Source organism: Aquila chrysaetos, chromosome 13 (assembly GCF_900496995.4).
Source record: "Aquila chrysaetos chrysaetos chromosome 13, bAquChr1.4, whole genome shotgun sequence".
Taxonomy (NCBI): Eukaryota; Metazoa; Chordata; class Aves; order Accipitriformes; family Accipitridae; genus Aquila; species Aquila chrysaetos.
The window spans coordinates 26,137,262-26,155,406 of record NC_044016.1 but is presented as its reverse complement, the minus strand read 5'-3'; the positions used below and the strand labels follow the sequence as shown (position 1 = coordinate 26,155,406).

The following is an 18,145-nucleotide window of genomic DNA, read 5'->3' as shown; positions in this document are numbered from 1 at the left end:
ATAAATTCTCCTTTGTTAATCTCATAATATGGTTAATCTCATAATATGCAATAGGAGTATGTATGGTGCTTTTTCCTTCTGGCTCCTTTCTCATAGAAAATGAACATCTCCCAGCCCCATGGTCTGATTATGTTCATATTGAAACATTTCTGGCAGTTAAATCTGCAAACCTTTGCATATTTAAATAGAGAACATTCTTTTGGGAGATCTAGAAAGATGGGCAGAGATCGGCAAATCTTCACTCCTCTTACTGTGCAGGTTCCAAGAAAGGGAGCCCTGAGGGATTCTTGCTCCTTTCATCCATAATAGGAAGTAAAATTCTCTACCACCATATTTAGGAAAAAGGTCCAGCTTCTTACAGATCAAAGGCTATACACTTATCGTCTTCAGGTCAGGGCTAGATGAGTGTTGAGAACTCACTCAGCATACTGTGCTCTGCCATTATCCAAGTTTTGAGTTGCACAAGTATAGACCAGCAATGGATGTGTTCAAGTGGTTGATTTAGAGACATAATTTGTTTTTCAAGGCATTAATATGCATTTTTACCATCTTTATTTTTCACTCATTCAGAGTAGGAACCAGTAAACACAGGGCACAATATTGGTATTGTTCGGTGAATCTCATAGTCTTCAGAAAAGAAACTCCAGCACAGTTAGATTGCAGGAAATGAGATAGCCCCTAAATGTGATCTTGTGCTGCTTCTCAAATATTTCTGTCATTGCTTTCAATCTGTTTACATGAATTATTAAATATAGAACTTTTATATTCCATGATGCCCTTTATTTATACAAGCTTTACAGAATGTGGATCCGATAAATTTTCCTACGTGTTCCTACCTACATCTTACCATCTTTAATCCTGTGCACTCATTAACAACTGGTAACATTATGAAACATCCTGTTGTTTTCCTTCTTTATCTCCAATGTATTTCAGAAGTAGTTTTTATTTATCATATAGTTCTGGCAAATAACTGTGAAGCACTCATTGTCACTGCTGCAGTATCTTTAGTCCATGGTTATTCAGAATCTGAATTCTGGCTGCAGTTTCTCAAATAATTCCATAACCTCAAGCAGCTAGGGGAGAAGGAGGCAGACATAATTGGAAGCCACATTTCCGATTCTGGGGCATCCCAGTGCCCCAGTGTCCCATGTTAAACCTTCTGGAGGCTTAACTGGCAGCAGGGACCCCAGGATGCCTGTTGGGTCACCCTGCTGCCTGACATCTCCACAGGACACGGTGCACAATGCTGTGACCCTGTCTCTGACATGTCCCCTCTACTAGCAGCGGTCACATCCTTGGCAATCCTCTATGGCAGACTTGTAGGAGACCCACAGGAAATAATGTGCCAACTGCTGTCTCAGTGATTGTGCTCCTAAACATTCTCTGATACTATATATGATGCTCTTTTACATGATGGAGAAGGTCTAGAGGTGTGTGAAGCTCTCACCCTTTTCTGTTTTCTTTTATATTTGCCAAGTCTGAAATGGAATGGTATGTTCTGCTGTGCTAATTGATTAAATGGCATCTATCATGACATAAAGAGATCAAACAGAATTATTTTTTCTCCCATGTTACCGTTTAAAGCTCTCAATTTTGCTCAGATCATTAGCGTATAATTTTCAGATGAGCTAGCCAGAAGGTCCCTAAATAAAAATTAGGAGAAAAGATTAGCTAGGAAAGCTAGACTGGTAATGAGCTGTTGCACTATGGTAATGTGCTAGGTTTATAGTTCATATCTAGCCCTAATCAGTGATAAGTGCAAGTTGTCAGCATTTGATAGCTAATTGGTGTTTCCTGGAATTACACTGCAACAAAAACACTGAAATGAAAATAAAGCTTTTCTTTGTATATGACAAGTTAAGAGTTTGAGTCAAAAACACCTCTTAGCTACACTATATGCAAATCTGCTGCTCTGAGGGAATCATAGAATGGTTTGGGTTAGAAGGGACCTTAAAGATCATCCAGTTCGAAGCCCCCTGCCATGGGCCGGGACACCTTCCACTAGACCAGGTTGCTCAAAGCCCCATCCAACCCAGCCTTGAACACTTCCAGGGATGGGGCATCCACAACCTCTCTGGGCAACCTCTTCCAGTGCCTCACCACCCTCGCAGTAAGAAATTCTTCCCTACATCTAATCTAAACCTACCCTCTTCCAGTTTAAAGCCATTACCCCTTGTCCTATCACTAAATACCCTTGTAAAAAGTCCCTCTCCTGCTTTCTTGTAGTCCCCCTTTAGGTACTAGAAGGCTGCTATAGGGTCTCCCCAGAGCCTTCTCTTCTCCAGGCTGAACAACCCCAGCTCTCCCACAGCCTGTCTTCACAGGAGAGGTGCTCCAGCCCTCTAATCATCTTTGTGGCCCTCCTCTGGACTCGCTCCAACAGCTCCGTGTCCTTCTTATGCTGGGGGCCCCAGAGCTGAGCACAGTACTCCAGGTGGGGCCTCGTGAGAGCAGAGTTGACGGGGACAATCACCTCCCTGGACCTGCTGGTCATGCTTCTTTTGATGCAGCCCAGGATACGGTTGGCTTTCTGGGCTGCAAACACACATTGCCAAGTCACATTGAGCTTCTCATCAACCAACACCCCCAAGTCCTTCTCTGCAGGGCTACTCTCAAACCACTCCTCGCTCAGCCGGTATTTGTGCTTGGGATTGCCCTGATGCATGCGCGGGACCTGGCACTTGGCCCTGTTGAACTTCATGAGGTTTTCACGGGCCCACCTCTCCAGCCTGTCAAGGTCCCTCTGGATGGCATTCCTTCCCTCCAGTGTGTTGGCCACACCACACAGCTTGGTGTCGTTGGCAGACTTGCTGAGGGTGCACTCAATCCCAGTGTTCGTGGGTCGTCAAAACCCATGAACAAGAAGATTCATGGGTTGTCAAAAGTTCTTTGGTCCCTTTTGGGTCATCATTACTTTTTTTGAAACTGGTACAGTAGTGGCTTTTAAAACAGAACAGCACCTTTAAACCATTTGCTTTGTATTTAATGTCATACATCACAGAAAAAAACCCCAAACTAAACCTGAACTACTGGAAAATATTAACAATGCAATAATGGCTTCAGCTCTTCTAACAGCCCGTTTGTTATTGATTGTATTTACTCAGTGTTCATTTGAGAACTGCTGTCCTCCCACAGAATTAATTGGACATAAAATCATAACATGGATGTGAAAAATTATAAAGCAGGAATAATCTAAGCCACAGGACATGAAAGACTTAAAAGCCTGGCTAACTTGACATCTGTGAGCTGAGATTTTTGTCATTGCACAGCTATAATTAGGTGGCTCTAATCACTCTCATAATGCTAATACAGGAAATGTCCTGTCTGTCCTCAGTAGCTGGTGGTGGGAATGACTGCTATGCACAATGTTGTGCTTCAAAACTGTGAAGCCTGACAAGCTCCGTGAGCAGGACTTGCTCTGACATGTGTGCTCCAAGAGATATTTAGCCACCTCCTGAGAGGCTGAAGCATACATGATCACGCCATCTCACTGCTGGTCATCCAAATACGTTTTTTAATTGGCCTTTTAATTGACCATTTCCAATCAGATTTAACACAGGGACAGGACTTCAGATATCCGAGGTCTGTGGAAGACTCCTGGGACTGGGAGAGGAACAGGGCAGAAGCAGGCTGGGCCATGAAGGTGTGAAGCCAGCAGTTACCTGCTCCATTGCGTGCTGGCTTGCCAGCCACCTGAGCCTGATGCCACCCAGCCAGCACGCACAAGCCAACAGGGAGGGAGGAAGGAGTTGCAGCTGGAGGAGATGAGTTATGTGGGATGTGGCAAGGTGAGGTCATAGGGACTATGCAGAAGAGGGGACAGCAGAAATGTAGGAAATGGAGGACACAAACCCACAGGAAACTAGTCTTCATTAATTCCTCTATTCATAGAACAACTTGTTCATTTATTCAGATCCTTCCCATTTGAAATGCAATTAGATGAATGTATTTTCCTGCTGAGTAAAATTCATACAGTCAGTAGACAAACCCCTCTCTAAATGATTTGCTCATCAGTGTGTATGGAGGAGGAGGAGAGATAGAGAGAAGAGAGGAGCTTAAATGAGTTCACTGCTAGATCTTCTGAATTAAGTGATCAATGTTTGTTACTGCAATAGCTGCAAAAGTTAACACTGAGGTGTTAAGGAAGTCTCACTACAACAAAAATTCAGTATTAGTATTCAGATGTTAGAGGAACAAATCCTGAAGGACTGAGTTAAAACTCACTTCAGAGTAAATCCAGACAGCAGGTATTGCCTTCTCGGAGGGTAAGCATTGAAGTATCTTGACTGTTCCCAAGACAGGGAAACCTGGAACAGTTATCTGTGCATTTAAATTCAACACTCCTCCCCAAATAGGTATACATTTGGATACAACCCTCTGGATACAGCCCTCATCCTCTGTTTTATGCAGACATGATACCTAATGTCTGAATGTCTAGGTGAAAGAACAGTGGTAAATGTAATCTGTCTAGACCTGAGTAAATAACTGAGTAGTGTCCCCTGAGCAATTATTAGTTAAGCTGAAGAAGACAAGGAGCTGTGAGATGCATCAGGTAGTGAAGACTGATGAGACAGTAGCTAGCATTGAAGTGGAAGCTATCAGAGTAGAGGGATGGCCACCAGGGAAGTTATTCAAGGACCAGTTTTGGGAGAGATTTTATTTAGTGTTATTATCAGCAGCCTTGACACACAAAGCAGGAGCATGCTAATCATAGTGGCTGGTTACACAAAGCTGAGCGCCATCATCTGTACAAAGGAAGATCAGAGCATCACATGGCAGCAGCTGTGGGACCTCAAGGGCTACAGTAATAGAACTGGCACTAATGCAAGGACTTGCCCTGACGGACTGCTAACAATTTCTACTGAAATCTGGGAGCTCATCAAGCTAGAAGAGGGGATGGGGTGTGTGCTGATTTAGGCATATTGGTTAATGATCATGGGTGTCCACACCTGATGGAACAGTGAGAAGGTAATGAAGTCTGGGGAGGCATTAGGAACGACAGCAGAAAAACAGTAATGCCTTTATGCAAGGGACTAGTGATTCTTCTCCTGGATACAGCTCTGGTCACCCGTATAGATGAAGAGTGATTTCAGATGGAAACAAGTGCAAGAAAGACTGGCAAGGGGAGCAGGTTAGCTTTTCATGTGAAAGAAGATGAAATTAATTTGGCTTGCATACCCGAATAGAGTCAGGGAACAGAGAGCGCGTGAGGAGGAGTGTAAGTGATGTCTGTACATGTGGCAGGAGCATTCCTGGCCCCAGGGAGTGAGAGCAATGGAAACCAAAGGGCCGTGTTGGAGCATGGGCAAATAGGGGAGTAGATGGCTTCCAGCGTGCCACTCTGAAATGGAAGTGTGTGTGGGCAGTGCTAGGAAGCCCTAATGTTTTTAAGGATGGGTTTTCTAAATGCTTAAGGAGGATTACATGATTCTCTGTACTGGGTAGGGGCAGGAGCTACTCATTCACAGTTTCTTCTCACCCCAAGTATCACCTTCGCTTTGATGACAGTCCCACAGGGATCAGGCTCACAGGACCAAACAATGCATTTCTCTCTCCTCCTTCTCCTTCTGTGGTTGTTATGCATGCACTCTCCTTAACAGAATGACTGTCTTTGCTCTTGGCCTGTCTTGTGTCTCCAGACACATCGACCAGGGCTGCATTGACTGGGTGCTGAGGAACGCTTTTCTCCATCCTTAGGAGAGCACAGCAGGCATGCGGAGGGGATTCAGGAAGGAGGCTGCAGAGCATTGCTGTAAACCACTATAACCTAACACTAAGAACATAAGAATGGCCGTATTGATTCGGGCCAAATGGCCTTCTAGTATCCTGTCTCTGTCTAAATTCAACGGCAGATGCTGAGGAGAGAGTATAAGACTAGAATGAGTACTGTGCCAAAATATTCTTGCAGCCTCAACTATTTTCAGCTGCAGAATTCCTGAGCTTCAGCAGCAGCTTTGTAAACAGAAGAGGGACCTGCCAGGCACATTGTAAATGAGTCCAGTTTGAGGCTTTTTGAAGACGGTTGAAGGTTGAAAGGAGCTTTTTATGAAAGACTGGCTCAGCTTGTCTTTGAAATTTTGTTCTAGTGCTTCTGGGATTTTGAACAGCTAACTCTTTAATAGATATCTTTTTATCATTTAAAACTAAATACATAAAACATTAGTAGTTGTGTATCGCTTTCTGGCACTCACAAGTCTTTTCCGACTACCAGCCTTGTGGAGAGGCAGCTATTAACATGGAAATACTTGAATTTACAGTTGATTTTCTGGGCATAATAGATACCTATAGAACTCTAAAGCACGCTCTGGTTACCTCAGGTAAAACTGCAAGCTATGTAACAATTACTAAATGGTGAGTTTAAAAGAGTTCCTTTCCTTTGCTGTGACAGGCTATTAAGAGATCTCTGAAGTCTTGGAGATATAAGAGCCTGTTGAGGAGCTTGTCTAATTAATGGTATTATAGTGGGCAAAATAAATAGATGAATCCATTTAAAGGGGGAGTGAAACTTCAGATAACATAAAAAATGTATGTGCATCATTAATATTTTAAATTGCTGCATAGATGAATATAAATATATTTGATACAGCCTATCTCCAAATGGTTTAAATAGCAAATATATATACATTAAAAAACATTATATATTGATTGGGCCACTTTTACTTACGATACGTAGTACTTGCATGGAGACTGGGGTCCCTCAGGTTTTGTTTGGAGTCCTCTGTGAATAAAGTGTGATAGAGTGTGAGAGGGGTAAGAGAACCAAACATTTAGTATTCTCGTGCCTGTGTTTATAGATGACAAAATTCCCACTGCCCTGCAGCAGCTGCTAGATTTGGCCCTATGCTGCCAAAAACGTCATCATAAAACTGCCTGTGGTTCCACAGTTTAACTTCATTGCCATGTATGTGACTTCAGAAGGGATTATTTTATTCATTATCTCATGTACCCAGTCACCAAATCTGTAAAAGCCCAGTTCAGACCCTGCTGAAGCTTATGGGAGACTTTCTGTAGATTTCAGTGGCAGCTGGGTTTGGACCATAGTGCCATGGGTTTCAGTTCATAAAATCTCAATTTGGGGGCTTGTTTTCAGACATCACCAAAACCAGGCACGGGTAGAGATTTCTTCATCTATGATCTTTAATTGCCATGCAGGATAACATCATCACTGTTGTCACTCAGTCTGTCTCATCGCATCTCTAAATCAGCCCATTGTGTGAGTAGCTCAGTCCATCTGTGGATGAAAGTTGTCACTGTCTGATGGCCATTCATTTTTATGTGAAAGGATTTTTTGGTCTCTCTCCAGTTCCTAACAAGCTCACCCTGCCCCTATTGATTGTTGGCAGTACAAATATAGAGGCCAAGGATTTTCAGGCCAGAGAACACCATGTTCATCAGATTCTGCAAACATCGTTGCAGATGTCTAAGAAACTTATTTTGACCCTGAAACTATATATTGAATAGTAAAGTAAATGGAGTCTGTGAAGTGAAACCAGGTTTCTAGTCCATTTTGCATTTTAAAGAAGATAGGTGTAAAGGAGAAGTTCAGCTCTCTTACTCTTCTCAAAACAGAAAGAATGTGTAAAGTTAGACAGCTAAGTCCATACTTAGCCACCTTATTACTTACCCAGATTTTTGGAAGGAGTCGGGCATGCACGTTGTCTAGGATCTGTACATATTACCTGTACATGCCAATACAGTATTCCTAAATAACAGTCATGGTTTTTTAATTCCTAGATGGTTTGGAGCTGAGCAACTAAGGCCAGTGTGTTCCCAGCTGATAAATGGGAGGTGACACCTAAAAAATTCCCCTGTTTTGGAACTTGCTTCACCTGCTTGATTCCCATCCTAGTTTAGCACATCACTTGGCTGCTGTAAAGTCCATGTTCTTTGCCAATGGATAGGGATTGCTTCGTTTAGCAGCTTTTAGCAGTTTCATGCTTCTCTGTGAAGCAGAGTTTGGATCTGTATGTGAAGAGGAACTTTAAAAGGTAATGATAAATTGATTACCAGAGATGGAAGCATGCTTAAGGCTTCTGACTGTTTATTTTGCTTTAATGCTGTTAGTTTAATATTTTTACTGCTTTATGTTTTGACAGCTTATAGTCAGGACGCACTTTCATATGAGTGCATATTTTTTGGTCTGTTGATCTAAATGAACAGTTCTGAGAGCATCAGCATTGAGAAAATAATGTTTCTTTCTAACAATTTGTCTCTTAATTTTGATATCCAAAAGGGTACAAATACTGGCTGAAAGTTCCCCTGTGGTTGGGAATTTGTCTCATCTGTGTGCTTTCTCTGGTGTGTTCAAGAGTGGAGTTTAAGGAGTTTCAGTCTTGTTTCTGTGGGAGCACAAATAAGATTTCTCTCCATCCACTCAAGCCATCAGTTCTCACAGCATTTACAGAGACTAACCATCTTGGAGGCTTTTATATTATTTTCTCAAAGTTTCTTCAAACTGGCCAACAGGCTAGAAGTTTATTGCTGGAGGTGATGAGGCAAGCTTGCGCGCAGGTGCATAGGCAATATGAACTCTTAAGCCTAACTTTCTCTGGGAATACGTCTAGCGAGTGGCATAGATGAATTGTGTAATTTGCATAATATTAATGACAACCAAAGTCTGCCTTCTTTTTTCTTCTTTTCCTTTCCACAAAGAAGTGTGTGCACTTTCACTGCCCTCTGCTGTAATGCTGTAGGCTGAAGGCTCTAGGAGGTCAGCATTTAAAATCTTACTTATCAAAATGTGAAGTATTTTGCTGAGTGACCTTCCCAGTTTCCTGGAGATGTCATCTATTTATGCTAGTAGCAGTGCCAAGTGGAGTGGTTTCTAAAACTGAACAGCAGTCAATTTATTTTCAGGTACCACTCCATTTGGGATTGCAATTAGGATAACTAGAGCTGCTCTCCAGCACAGGAAACTGGGAAGGTCACGCTGCCAAATTGTTGGCATCTTGATGAAGGAGTGTAAACTACTGCTGTCACTACTGTAGATCAAATGAGCCTAAGCAGAATGTAGTAATTATGAAATCCTCCCAAAAGATCATGAATATTCATGGATCAATTACAAACATTTGAAGTTAATTTTCGTTTGAGGAAATAACCCTGGTATTCCACTCTCAATACATACGAATCACAACACTCCTTGCAAGCAAAGGGCAAAGTGCTGTCGGTTGCTGCTGGGGCTCACGGGTGCCGCTGTGTGCGCAGCAGCGGGCTGCCTCCGGCCGGGCAGCGCGGGAGTCCTCGGTGTGGCAGCGAGCAGCCTTTCTGTCCCCCCCTCCGAACTGCCGTGGTGTATTCACCGGGGTGGCAGCCAAAATGGTCACCTAGCTGCCTGGGGCACGGGTAACGCGAGAGTCGTGCCAGTCTGGCAGGCAGGTGCTTGTTTGCGCTGAAAGGGGAGTTGAGGTGGCCGCTGCCCTGCCCTCTCTGCAGGGGCTGTCACCGGTGGTGGCTCTTCAGCACGTGTGACCCCCGCCGATGACACTGGCAGCAGCTGAGCTGCAGGGAGCTGAGGCCTTCTGAAAAACAACCCCTCTGCTTAGCCACGCTGAGTGCAGAGTGGAGAGCCTTGCTTTCATCACCCTGCTGCTTGACCCTGTGAAGGCAGCGGGAGCTGGGGACAGCAGCCCTGCGAGCAAAGACGCTGAGCAACAGGAGCGGATCCTGCTCTTCATGCTGATGCAGGGGTGTTGGAAATGCCCTCGCTGGGTGTCTCTTTGCTGTGCTCCTGCCAATATTAGCCATCAGAGGGGCTGGTGTGAAGGTGGTTTCCAGAACGTGTCCTCAGCAGATTGTCAGGGGATGTTTCCTCATGCTTCTTTCTTGCCATGTGTTTTCCCCTGTTGCTGCCCTATAGGTACAGGCACTGGCCAGCCACTCTCCACCCCTTCCCAGCACTCTTGCTGCGCTGCTGGGGCACTGGCAGACCGGAGGAGAGGCAGGCAGGCTCCGAAGCTGCTCCAGTTGCTATTCCGTAGCAGATACAACTGCTGCCTTCTCATATAAAGCAACCCCATGGCTTCATGGAGATAAGCTGAGCCAAACTTGTGGCTGCCATAATGCTTCCAAGTAAGGGAGCCAAACAAGGAGCAGCATGGGGGGAGGGAAGGCTTTTTCCTTCCCTTGGTGAGCGTACCTTGGTAGAAGTTAGCACAGAGCCTGGGCACATACAGAGTCCTTAAATTATTTAAAATCTGGATCATTATTAGTTTTAACTGTGGAAATTTTTTTCTCCTGTAAATCACAGTCTATTTATTACACACATTTTCTTAACCAGTGGCATTGCTGGTTTTGAGGAATCTGGCTTTAACTACAACATAGAGTTGCTGAGCTTAATTAGCTCCCTGGATTAATTGAGCTTCTGTTTTTCAGCTAGAATTTATTAGGAGCTGGCACTGTAATGAGACAGACCACTAGGATCCTCTTCCTTTTTGATTATCTTTGAGCTTTGTTTGTGTGTTTTTAATGGTTGCTTGTGAATGATGTTTGGCTCTGTGCTGGGAGTCAGAGTACAGAAGGGAGAGAGACCATTTTGTCCATTTTCAGTGCAGTCATCTGTCTGAAACCATCACTGGTCTCCAGCAGAGCTGCCCTCCCAACCACCTCCTCCCTCCCACCCCAACACTTGCACTTGCTGTGACTTTAAAGTACATCTGGATCTCAGCTCTTATTTGAGTAACATGTTGACCTGTAAATAAGGGTTTGTGTCTTCAGTTTGGTATTGCCAGTGTGTGAAGTGTACCTGAACCAAACCACATAAATTCACATAGCCAGGGCAAAGACTGCGAGGAACTTTTTTCTCTTGTTGGCTGAAGTATTTAAACAAAGCTTGTGCTGCTTTAGCTTCACTGGTGGCACAAAGCAGAAATAAGAAGATGGAGGAGCCATTTTTCTCTGTGCTTCTCCAGGGCTAGCATAGCAATGTGCAGCTCTGACCTGCGCTGGCAACGTCAGAAACGATGCACTCTTTAATACGTAGAAGCTGTTGTGTGCTAGCGAATAAGTGAAGCTGTTGTGTGCTAGCGACTGCTTTATTGTGAGATAGTTCTACTATGGATAAGCTTGAATTGCTGAGATCAGTCAGTGGGACCTCCAAAGAATGGGGCACTTTTATGTCATTTTTAGATAACAGGGTGCTCCTTGGCTGTTCTGTAGACTAAGTTTCATCAGTTTGGGGAGCAACTTTTATACAAAAGAGCCCCTTTTATGGTGAGAGGGACAGTCTGTTTCAAGGAGTCAGAGTAGCTGCAGTTATTGGGACTCTGTCCTTCTGCCATTAATTTTCTTTTCTGTCTTTGGTGAAAAGAAACAAAAGATGCTATTTTGTGCATCTGCCACATGCTCATGTGTTGTCACAGGCACAAGGATTGTTCTGCAATATGAAATTTGCATAGTTAGGCTCTTAAAAGACAAGAATTGTAGGGGGAACACCCCTATATTTTATATGCATTTTCTAATACTAGAATTTATGTATAAGTCCCTGTTACCCTATACTTGGCTGCAACACCACCTTTCTCCTGCTCTTGACTGCTGCAGTGTCACATCCCTTCCAGATGTGGTTGTGATTTTCTCAGTACGTGAACCTGAGCGGTATCCCCTCAGCGCAGTCCTTTCAGCTGGCTCTCCCTTCCCCTGTACAGTGAGCACAGCTTTCTGGGTTGTGCTAGTGTAACTCATACATGATAACTAACTGCAGAGGCAGTGGAGATTTCCACTTTGCTTAATTTTCACTTTAAGGCTAGTCAGCTTCCACCTGGAACAAGTTCATTATTTCCGCAATGCCTCATTTCACCAGGTGAAGGATTCCCCAGGTTAAAGATCCAACATGTTACCTATCTTTCTTAAACTGCCTCACTTTGTTCTGCTAACAAAGCCAGGCTAACATGGCTGAACCACCAAGGGCTTTATCATTCCACCTGGCCTCATTTTGCCTGTGCCTACACACATTGCTCCCATTTCCTCTCTCCCTCTATTAAAATTATTAACGGAAAGGAAGGACATAGCTAAGCAAACTATACTGGTTCATCATGAACTCAGCTGTTACACACCTGTAACACCCACTATTGGGCTTGTGCCTTTTAAGCTATAAACTGTCCTCTGTAGAGATTATTTCCATGCAATAAGAGCCAAAACCAAATGGAGTATTTCTGTGGTTTCCTTGTTATGCAAGCATTTATTACTATGAATAAAGCAGTGCATCAGCACAAGGGAGCAAAGTTAAGACTTCATGATCAAAAATAACTGCCACAGTTACTGAGATTTTTTCCTTTGACATACCTCTATAAATAATTAGATTACAAGACACCTGAGGGCATACATGGTCTGATCCTGTAACAATAACACCTTGAGGGAGTTGACAACTTTCTCCTTTTGGCCAAGTGCCTAGGAAGACACTAAGGTATATGATTAATAGAGAGCACACACACACACCCTTCCATGTCCTAAAGCTTAGTTATAACATTGTATTGTATCCCTTTTGGAATGTTATTATTTCTATTCCTGATGGTGCTGCTGTTGTCACTGAATAGCCAAAATCCTCATAGCAGTGGGGTGAGAGGAAAGGGAAGACAAAGAAAACATTTTTTATTAAGGTGGGGGAAAAAAATACCCCAAACAAATCATATAATAGAATTGGTTAAATAATTCCACAGAAAAATCATTATTCCAAGACTTTAGCTGGATCTTCCTCTCCAGTATTCCCTCCTTGTATGGAACTGTCCTGTGTTTCCCTCTCCCACACGGAGATGCTGGGCAACAAAAACTCCTGCGAATTTCCTGAGCATAATATTTATTCTTATTGCTTCATTTGCTATTCATGAATTCTATTTTGTGGCCCTAAACAAAAGCAATTACCATTTGCCTCTTTTCCATGTAGCTCACTTCAAACACATTGCTCACATGGATTCTCATAAAGCTGAAGGACCTGACAGGCACTGCCCATGCTATGCCCCCTCACCCTGGCCTGTGCCTCACCTGGGCAGCATGATGCAGTCAGCCATGCCAAATTATGGTGGGGTTATGGGGTTCCTCTGCTGGGTATCAGTGAGCAGCTGGGGGGACTCGAGTGGGGAAGGGGGCCTTGGAGGTCAACCAGTGACAGTGGGGGACATTAGTTGGACCAAGAGGTGAGGAAAGAGGAGATTAGTACTGGGAGAGAGTCTAGCAGTGTTGCTGGAGCCTGGCAAAGTCTGGTGTAGCTGGTTAGACTGCTGCAGAAGCTCTGCTGGGCTGTTTAGGTGAGGAGCTGGAGGTGAGGATCACGGTATGGGAATGAGAATGAGTGAGAAGGTTGGATGAGGAAAGCCCAGGATAGACACTGATAGAAGAGAGCAGGATTGTCTGATGAGAGTAGAGCATGGCAAAAAGGATGTGAACACATGAGAGCACAGCTCTCCTACAGCACAGGAAAAGATTGTGATGTTCCTGAGTCCCACTGTTTTTCTACAGGCAGCAAATACTAGCAAAACCTCATGGTAAATTGTGGGTCATGTCCTCCTTCTCTACTGCTCATCCATACAAAAGGTGGCAGCTGGCTGCTGCTGCCAGCTAGTCAGGTAGTTCAGCAACTGAGGCTTTTTAATACATAGGAAGGCTCCAGGCTTACTGATGTCTCACTGAAGAGCAAGCACAAATCCACATGAACTTACATAAAATATATATAATAAGAGCATTCAGATTGTGAAATCAATCACTACAGAGGCAGGAAATGTCAAATTAAGGTTGTCCTGGCAAACTTACTTTGGCCCCATGGGCTATATATTGTGTTGTCTTTGCAGGATTCCCCCCCTGCCCCGCCTCAGTTATCGTCTTTTTCAAGGCAGATAAAGGACCTGCTTTAGAGATGAATCGGGACTGTACAGTGATGTGGTCATTGTCAACAAATTCCTTCCCTAATTTGTAGCAGAAGTTGGAAGGCATATAGAAAATGGGACCAAGGGCTGTGGAGGAGAAGGGAGGTATTCTGAAGGGAGCTGGTACCACCTTAAGAACCGGCTCTGCCAATGCGTTCCTAAAATTTTTAGATGGGCTATTAATTGTGTGTTCCTGGTTTTCTGGGTACCAAGGCTGAGAACCAGCTACCCCATTTTCTCTGCAAGAGAAGTCAAAGTTAGCTGTACTTTGAATATAAAAGACTATATAATGCTCAGTACTCTGAAAGATTAGTGCTTCACACCAAACACCTATATTCACTGAAGTCTTCAATGCTGCAGGTATTATCAGAGGATTATATACCTCACCTCACAGGCATTCATCAGATACTGCATTGATGAGCTCCACAGGAAAAAGAAAAAAAAGAACTTTTAAAGAAATCAGTCATTCTGGATTCAGAGCTGAGTTTGTATAGTCCTAACAGTAGATGAGGCACAAGTCCACACATTAAAAGGCAAGGATTAAATGAAAGACTGAATAACTTTTTGCTCAGTGAGCACTGTTTATCCTGTGCAGTAATTGAGGCAGGGGTCCAGTGGAAAAATAGTATCCAGTCATGAAATTAAAGACTTTGACTTAATGCACATGGGCAAGTGGGATATATGCAGTGTCCAAGGAAACATATCATGATCTTGACTACTTCATTCTTCAATATAAGATTCTGTATTGTTTGAATCTGAGCATAATTAATCATTCATGAGGAAGAAAATACAGATATGTATAAGAGGAGCATGAAGTTGTACATTTTTCCTTCTTACTGAGCAAGTGAAAGGACTAATTTACACTGATCCCAGTTTGCATGGTGAAGTCTCAGAAGAGAAGAACTAGAGAACACTGTGCTCACTGCAGCACTGCCACATCTCTCTTTTGGGGAGGTCTAATACCTGCTGGGGTTCCTTATGGTAGCTATAGAGAGATTCAGAGAATAGCACTGTAAGCCATCCAGTAGCTGCTGTAATGTGAGAGGGTGGAAATATAGGGGAGGTAAGGGAGCAGCATGGAGAAGAGAGAGCTCCTCTCCACGTGGAGGGCTGCTACTCCATGGAACAAACTGGACCTTTCCGTCTGGCAATCTGCACAGTTCTTCCTTTCTGGATCATCTGTGCCGTATCTGCTGACATACTTCCTAGAGACATCTGAGTTTAGCTTCCTGCCCCCAGGGCTTCTGCCCCTGGACTTTTCCAGAGATAGAGCTTTGCATAGTTTATTTTGGGGTTTTACCTGTGTGTGAGGTGTATGAACAGTATTTAGTAGTATTTTGCTGTAGCCACGATGATCTAAGGAGTTAGGCAAGAAAAGGTTTACAAGTAAGGGTAATGTATTTTATTAGACCAAGTGATGCAGTTAGAAAAATGAGGTAACTTTTAAATACTGAAAAGGCTGCAGAATGGACTTACGGATATACAGGCTTTGGAGTCTGAAGTGTAGTATCCTGACCCCACCTTCATTGTTCTCTGTGTATTATATCCCCATATTCACGATGGGTTATGGCAAATTTCCTAAACTATAAAAACATTAGTGGATGGGATAGAAATACATTTAAAATTAAGAGAGGATATAAAATGGGGTCATCGTGCTGCTCTGGCATATCATTTTATTGCTCTTGGAGCAGAATAGAAATGGACCATTAGCATTCCTGAAGATCTCCCATTTGCTATAAAGACATTGGTGCATTTCACTATGCTCCTGTGAGAAATCTGGGACCTTCAGCAAGCCAGCCTCTGCTTAATACAGTGAACAACATGCACCCAAGAGCAGCAGCCCTTCTGTGAGCTTCTTCAAAATTTCCTGTGTCTTAGTTTAGTTTGCACAGCCAGAAGATCAACAAAGGTCTTCCCTCTCAAAGCTCTTCCAGTGCATCTCTTTGTAAAAAACCTTCTGCTTTCACAGGAAATTTTGCTTTTGCAAATACCAGCTCATGAATCAGCTAATGAAACAATTCAGAGCCTTTCTTTTTTTCAGGCAGAAATGCCATGTCAGCATTCAGAAGAACAAAGCATCTACTTTGTGTCTCACACTGTCTGTCAAGCAAATTTCAGTGAGACATCCAAAGTATTTTACCAATATTTTCCTTGATGAGGATAGAGTGAGTTAAAAATTAGAGCCACACATTTTTGTGTTATGTTCTCTTTGATTTTCTTTCTTTCCTTTAGAAGTTAGTGGGTGCTATTGTGAGAGATCAGTGAACCTTGAACAGGTGAACTTGTCTTATGACAATATCTAGAATTGACAAAAATCTGTGCTTAGCAAATTTCTTCCTCTTTATTTTCCAGTGTACAATAGTGACATGAGGCTAGTTATTTTGTCTACATGCAAAGTGAAGTTGAGAGTCAAGATGCAGACTGTGCTGAATGAGCAAACTCTGAAATTAGAAATCAGTGTTGGCTGGGCTTTTTTGCTGCTAGGTTTCAGGCTTTAATCCTAAACAAATCTGCCCTTTAGTTCCTACCTGTTGTATGTCAGAGGATCCTTTGAATTATAGAATAGGTATTTCCTCTGTATCGTCCTTCTTCTTGCAAGTGTGTATTTCAGTACAAGGCAGATGGCACAGATTATTTTATATTCATAATGCATATACCTCTAGGAGAGCCATGCCGCAGTGTGCTGATGCTGGCTGCATGGGTTATGTATTCTCAGGAGACCGACATGTTCAGAATGTATTCTTTTGCCCTTTCCCCTGTTGTCTCATGTTTTGCTATGATAGAAGCACTAGCAAATGAAAGGCTTGTTATTGATTTCTGTGCAGATGTTAATAATTTCTGTGTAACTCTGCATTGGAGTGGCAGCAACTGATGTACAAAATTTGACATCTTAATTATTCCTTGATGGAAAGGAGGGCCACTAACCTGAGATACAGCAGCCTATTAACTCTGGATCTGTGGATTCAAAGAAGCCTTAGGTCACAAGTGAAATGAGTGAGGCTGTCTCAGTATAGTCTTTAAGGATGTTTGCTTCTCAAAGACACCAGACTGTCTTCAATGTGTCTGGAGCAGATGGAAGCAAAAAATCCTGAAACAAAAAATGGTTTACTTCCAGTATTGCTAGCCTAGCTGAAATCGCAAGTGCTGGAAATCTCAGGAGAAGCACAATTTATGAGCTCCCCAGACTTATTGCTAGATGCCTCAAAACATGCATCCCAAATGCTGTTATTTACTCAATCAAAAAGAGAGGTTCAAGAATTTTGGTGTTTGTCTGTCAGTCCCATCCTGTAGGTGTAACTTCAGTTCTCAGCAGTTGCAGATTTATGCAGAATTTCTGTGAGCTGGAAACGTTAAGTGGATGACCAAGGGCATACATGCACCATAGGTTATTAGCCGATATTGAACAGTGAGCCCCAAAAATCTGATCTCCAGCCACTGAAAGTATTGCTATCATTACAACAGTGAAAACAATTCCTTTCACAATAGGTAAATATCAGGCTGTTGCTGTCTTTGCTTTCAGCCGTATGTAACTCTCATCCACAGCCTTTAGTGTAGGAGAGGCTCTTTTCAAAAGGATGCCGATTCTCAATTAACCATCCAGTTGACCTGTACACCTTGTAGCTAAAGTTCTTTTTAAAAATTACGTCGTGCATTTCTGACTATAGGATTAAATGACCATCACAGAAGCATTATATATGCATCATCATGCTGTTAAAATTCATATTCTTAGTCCAGTCACAGACAGCCCCACAATAAGGCACCAGCATTTCAAAAGCTATCGTATGCTGAACAATAGAGTAAATGGCAAGAACAGAAAATTTGATTTCTGCCTCAGTGGAAGAAGAGATCTAACATGAAAGAACAATTGTGCAAAGTCCTAAGGCTTGATTGTTTTGTATTTCACCAGCATCATCCAAAATTAATTTCAGTGATTTAACTATGGTTATTCTTGAGTTACCCAGTGCCCTAGAAGGCAAGAAAAAATTTGGGTCCTCTAATCTAATCCACTACCCTCTTGCCCTCCAGAGCTGGGCCAGAGTTTGCTTGCACACTGTGCACTGGAAAAGGGCAGCAGTTTGGTGTTTGCTGCAGCGGCTCCTTAACAGTTGGTCTCCAACGCTGGTCTGCATCTCTGTATTGGCAGTGTTAACAGTGCAGAAGGACTGAGGCCAGAAGAAAACAGAAAGGGGAAATTGGGAAGAGGAAAGAAATTTAAAGTGTAGTACAGGGTCTTTCAGCATGCTCAGCTGCAGACACAACATAGTGCAAACCTGAGGGAGGAAGCGAATTAGGAT

The 18,145-nt window shown here is 43.1% G+C and overlaps 1 protein-coding gene across 1 annotated transcript in view; it reads left to right on the top strand.

Annotated features, from left to right (window-relative positions):
• Window positions 1–18,145, top strand: part of KIF26B (kinesin family member 26B) — a 318,477-nt gene that overhangs the window by 272,336 nt on the left and 27,996 nt on the right. The window lies entirely within an intron of this gene.